The 16933-nt window shown below is 34.9% G+C and overlaps 1 long non-coding RNA gene and 1 pseudogene across 2 annotated transcripts; both read right to left on the reverse strand.

Moving 5' to 3' along the window:
- Positions 1 to 1441: 1441 nt before the first annotated feature.
- On the reverse strand, positions 1442 to 9933 carry LOC114293800 (putative pectinesterase/pectinesterase inhibitor 20 pseudogene; annotated as a pseudogene).
- Positions 2539 to 7741, reverse strand: LOC114293792 (uncharacterized). 2 transcript variants are annotated; one of them, XR_014330340.1, is made up of 5 exons: positions 7454 to 7741; positions 4600 to 4987; positions 3704 to 3913; positions 3247 to 3368; positions 2539 to 2837 (listed from the first exon to the last, which is right to left on the reverse strand). It is a non-coding gene; the product is annotated as an uncharacterized LOC114293792 (long non-coding RNA). The 2 variants fall into 2 exon arrangements; XR_014330339.1 differs by having other exon boundaries at positions 3704 to 4987.
- Positions 9934 to 16933: the final 7000 nt, after the last annotated feature.

A 16933-nucleotide genomic window follows, 5' to 3' on the forward strand; every position in this document is an offset into this window, starting at 1 on the left:
CTGCATGGGTAAGTCTAATGTTTAGCTTTATTTTTTTAGTCTAATATTTAAAGGTTTTTTCTCCCTCCACTTGTAAGTATTATATGTTACTTGATTGTTTTTTATTATATAAGATGTAAAATAAATTAAATAAAAAATAAAAAATAAAAAAATTTCTCAAAATACTTGAATTATGTTAAAAAGTAAACAAGAAAAATAACTAATGAAAATATTAAATATATGTTAATGAAAGATATGTAAAATTTAATAATGGTTTGATTATGACCCGTAAGATTTAGGCTTATGGATTGGATGTGATACAATTTTTTCAATAGGTCTGATCCGTACTAACCCTTTTGACCAATCAAAATCTAAAAAATCTATTAAAATATGAGATTTATACACAATAATTATGGACTAAGTAAATCCAACCAGTCTCATTAATGATCCCTAACAAAATTGATGGACTAATGGAGTTCCTCAAATAGATATAAAGTAATGTTAGGGATATCAAAATTTCTATCAAATATTTTATTAAATGTCTCACGGATTTGGGGTGGCTGCTGTGCGGAGGTGCACAGCAGCCACTGTTGTGCAGCTAAATGGGCTCATTTCGGGGCTCATTTTGATAATTTGAACCATTCACATTTTATAATACATCAAGCGGAACATACTTGCAAAAAATTAATTAATCGGATATCGTTTACCCTTTCATCCACGTACATTTGTATTTACAAAAATAAATAATAATTGTGATTTAAATTATAAACTTTTTTCATAAATTTTAAAAAAATTTATCAAATCACCACTAAATACCATTCAATAATAATTTCTCCGAAAAATAATAGCCAAGTGGTTTGGGAATGACTAGCCTAGTTGCCACCATGCTTTCCTTAGGGTTTAGTCCCAAGGAGGTTATGGATTCAATTCCCCTTAGAGGAGTTGAATTAAGGGAGTACAAGCACTTATGTGCTTTGCCAAGAGTGGGGAGATTTTCTCTCATAGGTGCTAATCTAACAACTAACAACTAATATTTGCTAATAAAAAAAAAAAAAAAAAAAAAAAAGTTTGAGAATGAAAGAAAGTACAGGAATAGTAGATACCATATGAGCATGTATACTGTACACACTGTTGATTACTGTTGTTCGGTTGTGGGAGTTCCCAAGCCAAGTCATGAATAACACTAGAGACTGTTTACATTAAAACAAATAAATTACAACTCATAATTAAGACATTTTCTAGGCATTCTTACGTCATGGAATCTTATTTTGGAAGGGAAGAAAATTGAAAACAAAATTAATTCAAGAATGAAATAGTAAAAGGTGTTATACCTATTATAGTTTTAAATAATGGTATCAAGATACTTATCAATATTGGCTATACAATTATATGTCAACCAATATCAGATAGTATGTACCAATATTTAAAGTCATAACTCACATTGGATTTCAGTTTGAGGTAATCAATGATCTCCAAATATGAAGTTAGAGACTGTAAAAATTCACTGCATCTGTTGCACCAATCACATGGTAACCAAGCCATGTGACCCGATTACTAGTATTGGACCCCGGTACGTAGTTATTATACTCTGCATAGTATGATGTGTTCAATGCAAAATCGCCAGACCACGGGGCCCACCCAGCAGGATTAATCAAGCTATCCATGAAGGATTGCATATAAACTACCGTCGAGTAAAGCTTCCATGGCCTGCCTAGGAAAGTCTGCGTCGTGCCATTGCTCGATGCCAAGTCCTGGGCAGCAGTAATGCTACAATTATGAATTGAAGTCCCGGTGTTTTGATTTATATCGGTCTTACTTTGCGCGGTGATTGTATTAGACTGGCCTAGCAAGGGAAGCGGATATAAATTGCAATCCTGAAGACATCGCATTGTCGGTAGAATTGCCGGAGGGAATGGGTGTAGAGGGTGTCTTGGTATCCTTCGAAACTGCAGTTGTAGAAAGTGGACAAGTCGGCGTCGTTTCGAAACGCCACTGCTTGGAACTTTTGCGGTCCGGCGGTGTTGCGGATGGTTAGGTTTAGGGCCCCAAATCCTTGGCCTTCCACAACTGCAAGAAGGTGTTTTTATTAAGAATGTTAGGTTTAGATGGTTTTGAAATGCTATGCATGTATATATGAAGTTTATATATGGTATACACTACAACATATAAGACTTTCGGCGACCAATTATTTTGGTCCCTAAAACTACTATTTTAGTCTCTAAATGGTTTTTGTGACAAAATTAATTCGTCACTAAAAAAGTCACTAAAAGTGCGTCTAGAAAAATCTTTAGCGACCAATTTTTGAAAATGTCCCCAAAAATGACAATTAGCGACCAATTTTATATTGTCACAAAATGTTTGATTTTACAAGACTAAACATTTGGTCGCTAATACTTCGTCATAAAATGTCCCAATTTGGTCACAAAAAACAAAATAATGACACTTTTAATGACTGATATTTGGTCGCTAAAAGACATAACTTTCTCTACGACACATTTTCGTCGCTAAAAATCAAAGTTAAATTTTGTAATCATCTAATCTCATAAGCTAAAATGCACAAAATATAAATGTCATCCAATCATATTAAAAAAAAAAAAAATTGACATTCACATATCAAACCCACTCTATTCCCAAATCATAGTGAGTATATAGAAAGTAAATTTGACAAAAATTAAAACTGAAAGTTTCCAAATTCAAATCGAAGTAGTAACAGTTCAAATGAAGCATAGCAACAATAGTTTCTTCAAAGAAAATATCTAAAAAAGCATTTTCTCATCATCAATATCAGGCTTTATATCAGACAGGCTTGGCACAAGAGGCTTCAAGCTATACTTAAGTGTGACACCCTTTGGACATTCCTGCAACCCAAAATTCAAAAAGAAGAATAAAATAATAAGAATCAACACAACATAACCTCATTAAATAATCAATAGTCATTCATAATCAAATAAGTTACAAATAATGAAAAAACGCATTATCTCAATGTACTTCAAGTATTAGTGAGCTATAATCAACACAACAAGAAAGTGAGTCACCTAGAATCAACACAATAAGGTTATCATAATCCAAGCACGTTATCATAATCAAATGTTCTAAATAACAAACACACTAAATTTATAACTATGACTCAAATTCGGTGGTGATAGATGCTTGACGAGTTCTATCAATGACAGTAATAAGGTAGATCAGATAGACAAAAAAATAAAAACAAACTTAAATGTATGAGCAACAAACATAGAATAATCCAAAACTCAGAGAGAGAGAGACCTGTTATAATAAGTGTGAGGCGATCAAGCATCTCGCCAGCATTTTTGCTGGAATTTATCCATGGCAGACATCCTTGCTCCTTGCTCACTGCAAGTGTTCTCCAAAATTGCATTGAACATAACCTGTGAAAATTGTCAAATTTTGTTTCCCATTAAACAAAGCTTGGAATTGATAAATCTAACTACAAACATCTTTTAGCTGCATGAAATGTCAGTACAAGCCCAATTCCACAATCATTAAAAACGTAAAACGGAGAGTCTACTTCCAATGATTAATTGTCCATATATGTACTTAATTGTTATATGAACCACACAAACTTGAGAATTGAGTTAAATTGCACTAACACCAAATAAAATCACATTTTAGTAAAAGAAAAAGGATTAAAGATCTAAAATAAAAATATTAGAGTACAACTTAAATAGCAACTCCTATGATTTCCTTTTAAGAACACAACCACCTCTTGTTATTTCCTTCAATCTTTTGAGTGCAATGCCAGCAGCATCCAGGTTTTCTGACGGGTGAGACAGCCCCCAGCAAACCGAAGATTGCATTGATGTGAATGGTGGAAAAGCCTTATTACCAGAACACAGTTTGGATAGGAGCAGATGCTGCTTTTGGTCACATTACATTAGGAGGCATGCATCAGAACATCCAGTATTTCCCTCATCTGCACCACCAGATTATAAAGTTGTTAAATCTAGAAAACCCATGTGATATTCTCCAACCAGAGGAAGTGAGCAACAAGTGACCAAGGAAGCACTTGGAGACTATTCAAAGTAGAAAATATAAAATTGAAAATGTTGTTGATATGGTAAAAGTCAACATGTGTAGAGCCAAGAGCAATGAGGCACAATCCAAGCACAACCTCCAGAAGGGCCCTAACTTTTAAGGTGTAATATAGAAAATTGCAAAAAAGTTGTAGTACCAGAATTAAAATTTAACAATTTTCATTTAAGAAATGCTTCAAAAACTTCTACACGTGGTGTGGAAATAACTGACCCCTTGTGGTATTAATTTTTTGTACTGCAAGACTGAAAGATCGAATCTTTGAACCAAAAGGAAAAGAAACTCAAACAATTAGCTACAAGATGCTGACAAAAAATTTGGAAAAATATAGGAAGCTGGATCTTTTTTTAAATACTTTAAAAGCTTTGACATGTGCCTCTAAAACGTTAACCCCTTGCCTCTGCAACTACTAGAAGGTCAAAGGATTGATATTTTGTTTGAACCCAAGAATAGACTCTGGGCAAGTGAGAAGCATTAAAATTTGACATCAGGGTTTTAACTTCTATAATCTTGTGATTAAGCTTTTTCTTTAAAAGTTGAAATGCATATTTAAATAAATCTCCATACCTGCGTAGATTTCTGTTGCTGAGTCTGTCCATTCTTTGACCCACAATTTACAATGGATGAACATTAATTTATGAATATGACAATCATCACCTTTTCTATGATAGCATCCATCACAAGCATCAAACCTTGGACAGATCTCACAGTGCCATCCCTGATTCACCACAATATCCTGATGGCAAATGCAGCAGCTGGTCCCAACACTTTGCTTGGTTGGATTATGGAGATAATAAAGGATCATCATTGAGAAATGCTTGACATGGCGAAGGGTATCAAACTGATAATGATTTCCTTGACAGAAGCTTAAGAAGGAGTGCCGATTCTCAAAGTAACCATTATCTATAATAACATCTGTATCCTTTGTATTAATAGGCACATCCTTCACTACAACCTGAAGAGCATAGGAGCATATATGTAAAAGCAAAATCTAACTGAACAAGACCATGTACCAAAAGTGCTTTATTAACTAGAGTATGCATGGAAATTTTTTTGTACAAAAACACTCATAACTACAAAAGTTTCTTCCTCTCTAAACATTATTTAATACTTTCATATATGCCATGGTATTATATTTTTGACTAATAAAAATCTGTATCACACTAATTGGGTTATTTTTTATCTCCTAACTAATCAGCAGTCGGCATGTCAAATCTGTAAAATTTTCTATTATGATAATATTGTAAAAGTGTGGAAGCTTTCTAATGGAGTTTGGAAGATGGATTGCTTCCCTACTCTTCAAATCCATACTGATTGGGTTAGGGATGTTGCTTGGGCACCTAACTTAGGACTCCCTAAATCCACAATTGCAAGTGCTTCACAGGATGGGAGAGTCATTGTGTGGACTGTGGCGAAGGAAGGGGATCAATGGGATGGTAAGGTTTTGAAGGATTTTCAGACCCCTGTTTGGAGGGTCTCTTCGTCGCTCACTGGAAACATACTGGCCGTGGCTGATGGGAAAAACAATGTAACATTGTGGAAAGAAGAAATAGATGGAGAATGGCAATAGGTGACAACAGTTGAGCCGTAAAGCTCAAGCCCTCACCCATTTTTTCTCCTGATTATAGTTCAATACTTTGCTTGAAATTGAGGGTCCTAAGATAGTCAAAACTTTTAGTCTTTCTAAGAAGTCAGTTGCATGATATGAAGGTTTATAAATAATTTTTCCCTGATAATTACTGCTCACCTGAATGTTTACAATATACTTCTCAATATCTGGTTTAAAGATTTGTTTGCCAGGTTGTCTGCTCATGACAACCTAAAACTCATGTGCATTTTACATTGAATGTGGATAAAGTTTCTGCAATGTGAAGGTGTACCCGAAAATTGCTAATCTGAAGAAGCTTTTAAATAATGGTGGTATTTGCAATGAGAATTTTTTGAGGGAAATATACTGGATAATGTAGCAAGCACTACTAAAATGCAGGGCTTTTGAGTCGGCAGCTTGCCGTCGCAAATAGCGGATTTGCCGACGCAAAAACTTTTTGCGACGGCGTTTCGACGGCAACTCAAGGGACGAAAATGGTGGGGTCGCAAAAAGTTTTTGAGTCGGCAATCTGCCGACGCAAAAAGTTTTAATTTTTTGAGACGGTAGATTGCCGACTCAAAAAGTGGTTAAATGTTTTAAAAAATTTAACTCATAATTTTCTCACTATGAGGCTCCCAAGGTTCGAACACACACCCATTTGGACAAGTTGACCCAAGGTCAACGCACTACACCCACTTCACCACCACGCCTCTTTCAGATATTAAATGAGATATATATTATTTATAGTATATACACTCAATATTAATATAAAAGTATATGTATAAATAAATATATTTATTAAATATAATCAAGTAAATAAATATATATCTTGGTTATAAATTTTTTTTTTTTGCTACGGCATCAGTTGCCGACACAAAAAGGTCTAATTTTTTGCGTCGGCACAAATTTGCCGACGCAAAAGGTCTATGCCGACTCAAAAGGTCTAATTTTTTGCGTCGGCACAAATTTACCGACGCAAAAGGTCTATGCCGACTCAAAAGGTCTATCTTTTGCGTCGGTAAATTCAACCGACTCAAATAATACTATCAAATATTAATTTTTTGTGTCGGCCAACGGTGCCGACACTAAAGGTTTGGTATTTGAGTCGGTAACTCTGTGCCGTCTCAAAAAGGCTACCTTTTGCGACGGTAAAATTTGCCGACTCAAAAAACCGACTCAAAAGACCCTTTCTTTAGTAGTGAAGTATACGTAATTGTGTCTCGTAGTGCAAGGAGATATTTTAAGCGCTGATAATCTTATTTATCAAGTTCTGATTTCTTAAATGATCTGTGTGTTTGGAACAATAATCTATTATAATGCAATTCTGTTTGAGGCGTAGATTTCATTATTGATTTATAACAAAAATGAAAAAAATAATCAGAGAATAGATGATATTCTTGTGTCCTTTTTCTCTTACGCATCCCCAATTCTTCATTTCCAACACGCATTAGATTAGACATACATATATACACACACACAAGTTCAATCTATGTAAACAATTGTTCAATTCCAACAAGCATTAAGATAAGAAACAAGTTCAGTCTCTGCAAAACACAGATTGAAACACAATAAGAAACTGAAAATACAACAAACAGGTCGATTACGGAGATCGGAGATCGATTACGATAAACAGTGATTGAAACACGATAAGAAATAAAGTAAGACATAGATTGAAACACGATAAGAAATTGAAAATACAATAAACAGTTCAATCTATGTAAAACACAGATCGATAACGATAAGAAATTGAAAGTTCGAATTGGAGCTCTTACAGGTCGATTTCGGAGGTCGATTTCGGAGATCGATTACGGAGAGAGAGAGAGAGAGACGCACCAAAATTTGAAGATTGAGCTCCCAATCTGCCTTGGAGCTCCCGACTTTAGGGCTGAAGATTGAGCAAACCGAGGTACGAGAGATTGAAGATTGACAATTGAAGATTGAGCTCAATCTTCAATTGTTAATTGAAAAACGACTATTAATCTTCAAATGTGGAGCTCAATTTGCCTTGGAGCTCTTACAGGAATGAAGATCGATTACGGAGGGAGGGAGAGAGAGAATGAGCAAGTTAGGGCTGAAGTGAAGAATGAGGTCCTGATTTTTCAATTGTTAAAATGATGAAAGTAATTGCTCTCAAATTGTTGTTAATTGATTTGGCGAAAATATTTGGTCCCTAATTAAAAAAATTATGTCAATATTAAGTGAGAATATTAATAATCATTTTTACAATCTTGTAAGTAAATTATCATAGGTTTAAATTTGTCCTAAAAGATTATTTTTAGCGACCAAATTTAATTAGTCTCTAAATATTTGTCCCTAAAAGACTAATTTCTTGTAGTGATAGATTTTTATTTTTATTTTTATTATTTTTATTTTTATTTTTTTTTTGTGGATAACAATTTTTTCATAAGAAAATAAAATTTATAGACTAGATTTATTCAAAGTATTATTTACATTGTATCAAATTTAAATATATATTATATACTTTATTTTTAGGACACTTTTTTATTTACTCTTTTGACTACCTAGTTTTTTTTATTATTAATTGATTCAATTTTATTTTTAAAATAATAGAACTCAATCCTATCACATAATTATAAAAAATTATGTATAAATTTTATGTTTATATAATATTACTCTGTTTAAAAAATATTACTCTGCTTAAATAGTTACTTAAAGCAAGATAAATTTCATGTAGAAATTTTGTACAGAGCATGTTAAGTTTTGAAAAATTATAAACGAAGTTGTAATGTTTTAGTGACTAATGTTTCAAATTTATTGCACATGGATATGATTAATTGCATGTGGGTATTACTTATTGCATTGCTTAAATTTGCTAATTTTATACCTCCTATATTTGCTTATGAGATGAAACTCATATTAATTAATATAATTAATTGCATTTGCATTGCTTAAAAGAGCCTACAAAATACAATAAAATAAAAATTTACCAAATGTTGCAGAATTGAAAGTTGTCCACCCATCCGCCACGCTATGGTTACCGGTGATGGTAGTCTGGTTAATCCCATCTCCGATCATCATCAAGTAAGTTTGGTGCTTTGTAATCGTAACATACTCTTGGTAAACTCCGGCCACCACATAAATCACGAAATAGCCATTGCTACCGTTGCTATAAGTAGGCGCTACCGCCACCGCAGCAGTGATATTGGTGAAGGTCCAACTACCATCCTGGTTCACCACCACCATTTGGCTCACATTTACCCCTCTAGCACCACCACCAAAAAATAGTTGTGTCAGCAGCCCCCGCGCCCATGTCTGGCCTCATTGTGGGCCCAACCTTGCTTGAAAAGAGCTAGCGACACGCTATTCATCATGTTTCCATTGTTTAACGGAGTTAGAAGGGCATTTTGAATGGCTGAAGAAGGCAAAGTCGCAACTTGAAGCCCGTCTAAGCAAGTTTGTTGGTTGGTCAAGACAGCACTTAGTAAAGTATGTGTGTCATCAGCTTGTAAACTTTGAAGGGTGTCTGTAAAACCAATGGATTGGCTGGCATTGGACAAGAAATCTAGGTTTAAGCTGATGAGGTGTTGGCAATCCTGGAGAGCACGAATGGCGGTTTGAGACAATGTATTTTGGTTACTAAGGTAACTATTGATCAAAGAGAGAAGATTTTGAGTTGTTGCTAAGGACCGGCGGATGGAAAAACGGCCATAGTCATGTATGGTACTGCCAGGTTGGTTACCCGGCAACATGGATTTGCAAACGGAACGGAAAGGAGTTGACCTACACACCGTATCGGGTGAGGAAGTTGTTGAGGGGATTGCGACGGAGAGATGGAAGATGAGAGAGAGAGAAAATGCAAGTAGAGGAATGCATGGATGCCATGTTTGTTTGTGACGCTTAAGATTTGTAGGTAATAATGTGATGTGAGATGGTCTATATATAGTATTACTTGTGGAAACAATTTGAAATTAAATATTGTCAAAATCGACTCTTTTGTCTGACAAAAAAACTTATTGAATTTGATTTGCAAGTCTGTCTCTCAAGAAAATTTTGGGATAAGTAATTTTTGTTAAAATAGTCAATAAAAATAAAAAATAATTAAATTGTCAACAAAATAAAATGTTAAATTCAAAACATAATTATTTTATTTTTTTTCTCACAACTATCAAATTAAGTACAAAAACAAAAGAAGTCAACTATTATGTCAAACACTACTTTTTTAACCAAGTTAAAATAACATTAAAAAGTCAAATAAAATAACCAAGTTTCTAAACAAGCCCTAAGATTTTGAAATTAATCCATTAATTGTCAGTTTAGAGCTAAACCTTATCAGCCCTTTCACCATACCCCATAATTCTGGGATATTTCAGATCTTATTAGTTGTCCATAATTGTTGTAACAGAAGGTTTATTCTTATATCAGGTAAATTGCTAAATTCTTTTTATTGCAATATTCTGAATGTGTATGCTCCAAATGAGGCGAGTAGTAGAGGTAAATTCTGGGACACTTTAATCAAACTAAAATCTGAATTTCCAAATCCATGGTGTGTGGGGGGAGACTTAAATGAGATTAGAAATATTGGTGAGAGGGTGGGTTGCTCCAGAAGAGATAAGGGGATGATGAATCTAAACTCTTTTATTGAGAGTTGTGAGTTGAATGATTTGCCTCTGTTAGGCAGGAAGTTCACATGGTCAAATGCACAAGATGGGGAAAAATAGAGTAGAATAGATCGTTTTTTGCTTAATTCGGAATGGCTTCTGAAGTTTAATTTTAAAGAGTGGGGTCTTCCTAGGTTGTTTTCTGATCACTGTCCTATATTGCTGATGGATGATGAGAGGGACTGGGGACCTAAGCCTTTTAGGTTCATTAATGCGTGGTCTAGTCATCCAAGCTTTTCCTCATTTGTGGCAAAGGTTTGGTATGAATCCAGGAGTATTGGGAAAGCAGGACATGTGCTGTTCCAGAAGCTAAAAATGCTGAAAGTGGAGTTGAAAAATGGAACATTGAAGTTTTTGGAAATTTAGCAACAAAACTCAAGAAGGCTGAAGAGGAGTTGGTACAGCTAGATATCTTGGCTGAAAATAGAGTTCTAGTTGTGGCTGAGAAGGCTAGAAAAAGACAAGTGAGGGGTGAAGTTTGGAAGCTTAGTAAAATGGTAGAGTGGCTGTGGCAACAGAAATCTTATGAATACGAAGTTCTTTCATATTATAGCCAGTAGCAGAAGGAGCAGAAATTCAACTAATTCCATCACAGTTAAAGGTGAGATAATTGAGGAGCCAGCTAAGTTAAGATATGAGGTGTTACAACACTTTAAGAGGCTGTATTCAGAAAGTTGGGCCAGAAGACTAGTTCTAGATTGTGTTTTTAAATCAATTCAAGATAGCTCTACTTATCATGATCTTGAAGCTGCTTTCTCTGAAGCTGAAGTAAGGGCAGCAGTTATGGATTGTAATGGCGATAAGGCTCCAGACCCTGATGGGTTTAATCTTCTATTTTTTCAAAAATGTTGGAAGTTAGTTCATCAGGAGGTTTTGTTGTTTCTAAGGGATTTCCATGCTAGTAGCAAACTTTCTTATGGGATTAACAGCTCCTTTATCACTCTTATTCCTAAAACTGATAATCCTATTGGGTTGTCAGATTTTAGACCCATTAGCTTGGTGGGTAGTTTGTACAAGATTCTCTCTAAGGTTCTGGTGCTTAGACTTAAGAAAGTTCTTCTTGAAATTATTGGTGAAACACAATCTGCTTTCTTGAGAGGGGGGGGGGAGAAGTGTCTTGGATGGAGTGTTTATTGCTAATGAAATTGTTGATGAATGGAAAAAATAAAGAAGAAAAGGTGTGATTATTAAACTTGATTTTGAGAAAGCCTATGATTCTATTAATTGAGAATTCTTGGTATCTATGCTTCATAATTTTGGGTTTGGTTCTAAGTGGGTTTCATGGATGAAGGAGTGTATCGCTACAACAAGGTTGTCGGTTCTAGTGAATGGCTCACCTACAGAGGAATTTTCACCACAGCGAGGTCTCAAACAAGGTGATTCCCTATCTCCTTTCCTTTTCAATATAGTGGCTGAAGGGTTGAATATTTTAATGAACAGAGCTTATGAGAAAGGTATTATCAATAGGGTAAAAATTGGAGGAAATGAGGTAGTGATTTCACATCTCTAATTTGCGGATGATTCCATAATTTTTTGTGAGGCAGATTTGGACCAAATAGTGCTCACAAAGCAGATACTAAGATGCTTTGAAATCCTTTCTGGCATGAGGATAAATTTCCATAAGAGTGTGGTATGTGGAGTTGGAGTGGAGGAGGAAATATTGGTGTCTTATGTTGATATCTTGTATTGTAAGGTACATGGACTGCCACTTAAATTTTTGGGTTTGCCCTTGGGAGCTAATCCAAGGAGGAAATCTACTTGGAAGCCAGTTCTGGATACAATAAAGTCTAGGTTCACTGTGTGGAAGAGAAGGCTTCTTTCCTTTGCAAGTAGATTAACGTTGACTTGCCGATTTATTATTTGTATTTGTTTAGAATGCCTTGTAGAGTGGTTAGAGAGATTGAAAGGCTTGAAGCTTCTTTTCTTTGGGGTGGGAGTGATTTGAAGAGGAAGGTTCATTTGGTGAAATGGACTGAAGTTTCTAAAAGTCTGAATCAAGGTGGGTTGGGAATTAAAAGAATTAAGGATGTTAATGCAAGCTTACTTCTTAAATGGTGGTGGAAATTTGGAAGTGAAGTAAATGCTCTTCGGAGAAGAATGTTGTGCAGTAAGTATATGATTGAGGAGGGTCACTGGCTCCCACACTACAAGAAAATCTATTGTATAACACGGAGACTTTTGTGACGGGGCGCCTGCCGTCGCAAAAAATGATTTTTTGCAATGCAGTACAGTTGTCGTCGCCAAAAAAGTATTTTTGCGACGGCGTTTATCTACTGTCGACGAAAATGGACTTTTGCGACGGGGTTTACCACCATCGCTAATGATTGCAAAAAGAAAAATGCAGGGGCATTTGCGACGCACGTATACCGTCGCAAAAAGTATTATTTAGCGACGGTAAAAAGTTACGGTCGCAAATGGTGGACCATTTGTGACGGCATAAGCCTGTCGCAAAAAAGTTTTTGTAAAACGACGTCATTTTAATTTGTTAATCATGTATCATTTGCGATGGTAGTATATATCCCGTCGTAAAAAAAAAAAAATTTCACATCCCGCTCATTTCTCCCATTCGTGGCCATGCTAAAATCCCCAAAATCCTCAAATCAAAATCCCTAAACTCACCAAACCAAAATCCCCAAAATCCCAATCCCAGAATCCCCAAAATCCTGAAATGAAAATCATTCAGTGCCGGAGTGAAGGAGGGTGAATGACGGCATTCGCAGATTGACGAGGGTGAACGACGGCTTTCGCCAGAATAACGAGGCAGTGACTGTGAACAACGAGTGCCGAACGACTGTGAACGATGAGTGACAAGGCAAGAACGAGGGTGAACAACTGCGAACTACAAGTGACGAGGCAAGACTGTGAACGACTGTGAACATTTTAAGGGTGAGTTCCACCACCTTCAATCCTTTCCATTCTTCAATTTGATTCCCACTTTGGGGCCCCTCAGCCATTTCATTTTGTTTTAAGAATTTGGAGTCCTCCCATTCTTCAATTTGTCTTAGGTCCTGGGGAAGTTGTCTGTGATGCATCCATTGCTCTGTATCAACTCTCTGTAGCCTCCACTCCTCTAATCGAGCTGTTGCCGATTGTATATACATCTACCAGTTCAAAAAAGTACTACTTTTTTTAGGTGAGTCGTATGTCAAAATTGAAAAGCATGAGAATTATTTTAGAATTTTTGAGATATCAAAATGGCTCATAAGATATTCAATTGAAATGGTTTGTAGGCTTTGAATGTAGAGCTTTGGTGCTGAAAATTGGGAAGATATTCATTTGATTGGCATTTTAAATTTTGCAAATCATTTCAAAATCTGAAAAATGATTTCCTCTCTCTCTCTCTCTCTCACTTGGCAGTTCACGTTTCTCTCCATTCTCCAGCATCCAGTTTTGTTTTTTTGTTTATTTAATTTTTTTAACTCATTCATTCACTATCGTTTTGGTATTACTTCAGGAATACTCCAGGAAAGAGTCCTCTAGAGGATCCGAATAATGCCTACTTAAACTAGCTGTCACTCCCTTCTCGACCGTCCAAGACCCTAGAACCTTGAATTCGCTGTACCAGACCCATCTGGCCTAGGGTTACCATCTTCAATCGAGTCTGACCACTACACCTGCAACATTCAGGTATGAGATCGATCCATCTATCTATCTATCTATACACATGAAATTGGATTCTAATGTGCTCATCTTTTATGAACATACATTTCTATGGACTGATGTTTCTCAATTTTTTAATTGGTTTTCGGTGAACTTGTGATTGTATCCGTCGATTATTGGTTCTGTATCTGTGAGATTCTCTTTCGTTTATCGCCATGCATGCCTGATTTTTTGATTACTGTATCGTCATTTACTTGCTTGATTTTGTCTCTGATCGGTTTTGGGTTTATTTCTCCAAGACATTTGCTGTCCCATGCGATTATCGTTGATGATAAATGTTAATTTATCTACCTTCCTCTCGAAGTTTGTTACTTTATATCCCTTGAGTTAATTTTGGCATGCTTTCTGAAATTTATGTTAATCAATCAATCTAATATGAAAGTAAAAAACAAGTTTATGTTGATCTGTAAATATTTATGTGGATTACTTTACTTTTTGACAGCATCTTCAATGGTGTACTAAAACACCATCTAAAGTCAAAATTTTGCAAGATTTTTTCCCAAAACCTATCTCGATAGTTTGTAATTCATCTTGTCTAATTATAATTCAAAATTTGACAAAACATGTTCGATCTGCATTGCATTGCCAATATTGGGATCACAAATAACATTTTATTTAACATTTTTGTAAAAAGATTGAAGGACATCCTACTGCAACAGAAGCGCATCCTTTACACGTACCTTCGTCCAGTTGCTCCTCATTTTCATCCTCTAACCTTGATATAGAGGTAGGTAATTCTTCTTCTTCCTTACCCCATTTGTTTCTTTACATCTCTTTCATTTTCTCCTTCACATACATCATGTGAAATGGTTAAAGATCATCCCATTATACAAGGCAACATACTAACAAAATAGAGAGTTAGCAAAGTGATTATCATAAAATTAGAGAGTCATCCTATTATGCATTTTACAAATTCTATTAGTAGTTCCACCATTGTAAATGTATAGTACATATAAACGCATAAATATGAAGCAATTAGGATTAACCTGCACATTAATAACAGCCTTGAATATTAAAAATGCACAAACAAAGGTTAGAAAAATAGCCTTAGTTGTTTCAAAATCGTGAAATGCAGTCAAATAGATTGTGGTTTCTATTCTGGCCACTTGTTTGACAGGTTTAAAATTTTACTCAATATCCATCTCACATTGCAAAAAGTCGTGAAACATGAATTGAGATATATGTTTATCAGTTAGGTGATGTAGCTTCTTTTGTGAACTTGAAGTTGTAAAAGCATATATTAGTGGCTGTTTTTTTTTTTTTTTTAGGCATCAGTTTCAAGTTCCATTTCCCTTTATTATTGGAAACTATTATTAATGGCATGATGACCATCACATATCTTCTTTCACTCATTGTAGCATGCGTTTTTTACAGTACTTAGAAGTGCCTTTCCTCAACTTCTGGTACGGCATATGACCAAACTAATGGTGCTACGGTAGTCTAATGCTAAATACTTCACCTATTCTCTAGCCTTGGAAATGGACTTCCTTTTTTATCGTGTTTGTTTATCATTAGTAGATTAGGTGTCTGTACAGAGCTTTTCCATCCAACCACTTAAAGCAACATTTTGGTTTTTGATACTAAATTATTTTCATTCAAATTGTTGTTCCTCATAATATAGTGTTTGCATTTGTCGGAATATTCTATAACCTGGCATTTCTACCCCCGTAGCATGCTTTGAATGCACTGGCTTTTGTCGTAATTGTTATGCTGTTGTTGTCTTCTGTTGTTAATTTTTGGTAAATTACTTGAAATGTTATGTATCACCCAAAATATTTTGGTATAGATAATAGATCTTCTAGATGAACATATTGGCCCTCCTACAATACCACTTAAGCCTAAAAGGGTAGTGGGTGAAAACCATCCAAGGCATGGGACCATTTTGATAAAATTAAGTCAGAAGATGGGGAAAACTAAGGCTATTTGTGATATTGTCAAACAATATTTTGCAACCATAACCACATCTTCTTGGGTCAACATCAATGCTTAACATTAAAAAAGAACCAATATTTTAATTTTAAAATAGGAATTCTTGCGATATGAGAAACTTGTTGCCCAGGCCCTGCTTGCAATTAAGTACTTAAAAAACTAAATGCATTAAGTGACTTTGGTAATGCATAAGTACCTACCACTTAAATTTGAAAATTGCCTGAAAATTAGTCTACATTTTAAGTTTGACTTGACTTGTTACTGAATGTAGAATATAGTTAGTAGAAGGTAGTTTTATTTTCATTTTCTTCTAACAACTTTTATCTTAAAAGTTTTAAAATTAAAATTTCAATACTAAACAACCTCTTAAACTTTGAACTAGCCATTGGCTTTGATCATAAACTCACAATATGAATCACATGACTCGCATAAAAAGGGGAGTTTAAAGTGAAAGTGGGTTTCCCTCTCATTAGGCTTTATATTTTGAATCATGTCATGAAAAACAAAGATGCATAACAGCCCACATGCCTTTTGAATCATGCCTTTCTATCACTTATTTACATGTTCAATGTTATATAGAAATTGCATTGATAAATAGTTGCTAATATGTATGCTTCAAAATATGCATCTTGGTTTTTCTTTCATGAATATCACTTTGGACCTTAGAGGCTGTGATTTTATGGGAACATGATTCAAAATGTAGTAATTATTAAAATAAAATAAAAAAAGGAATGAATGAGAACTACCACCGTTATCACTTTTTCAGTCTAGGAAGACCATGATTAATCACCTTACATAAATAAATCTAGAACTGAAGCACTTGCACAATACAAAACTCATAATAGAGTTGAAATGGAAGCATTTTATATGAAAACAGAATGGGGCAATTGAATTAACATAGAAAAGCTTTATAACCCATTATTATATTTATCAATGCATTTGAGGATAGCATTTGGCCCAATAGCACATGCCCTTGGTTGTTTCCTCACTAATCAAGATTCGAAGCCCACCAATCCCCTCTTCCCTCACGATAATTAATATGTGATATTATGTCTTGTAATTATATTTTTACCCTTACATCTCATTATGACTCTTACATTTGTTG

Source organism: Camellia sinensis, chromosome 5, assembly GCF_055761805.1.
Source record: "Camellia sinensis isolate YWXY chromosome 5, ASM5576180v1, whole genome shotgun sequence".
Taxonomy (NCBI): domain Eukaryota; kingdom Viridiplantae; phylum Streptophyta; class Magnoliopsida; order Ericales; family Theaceae; genus Camellia; species Camellia sinensis.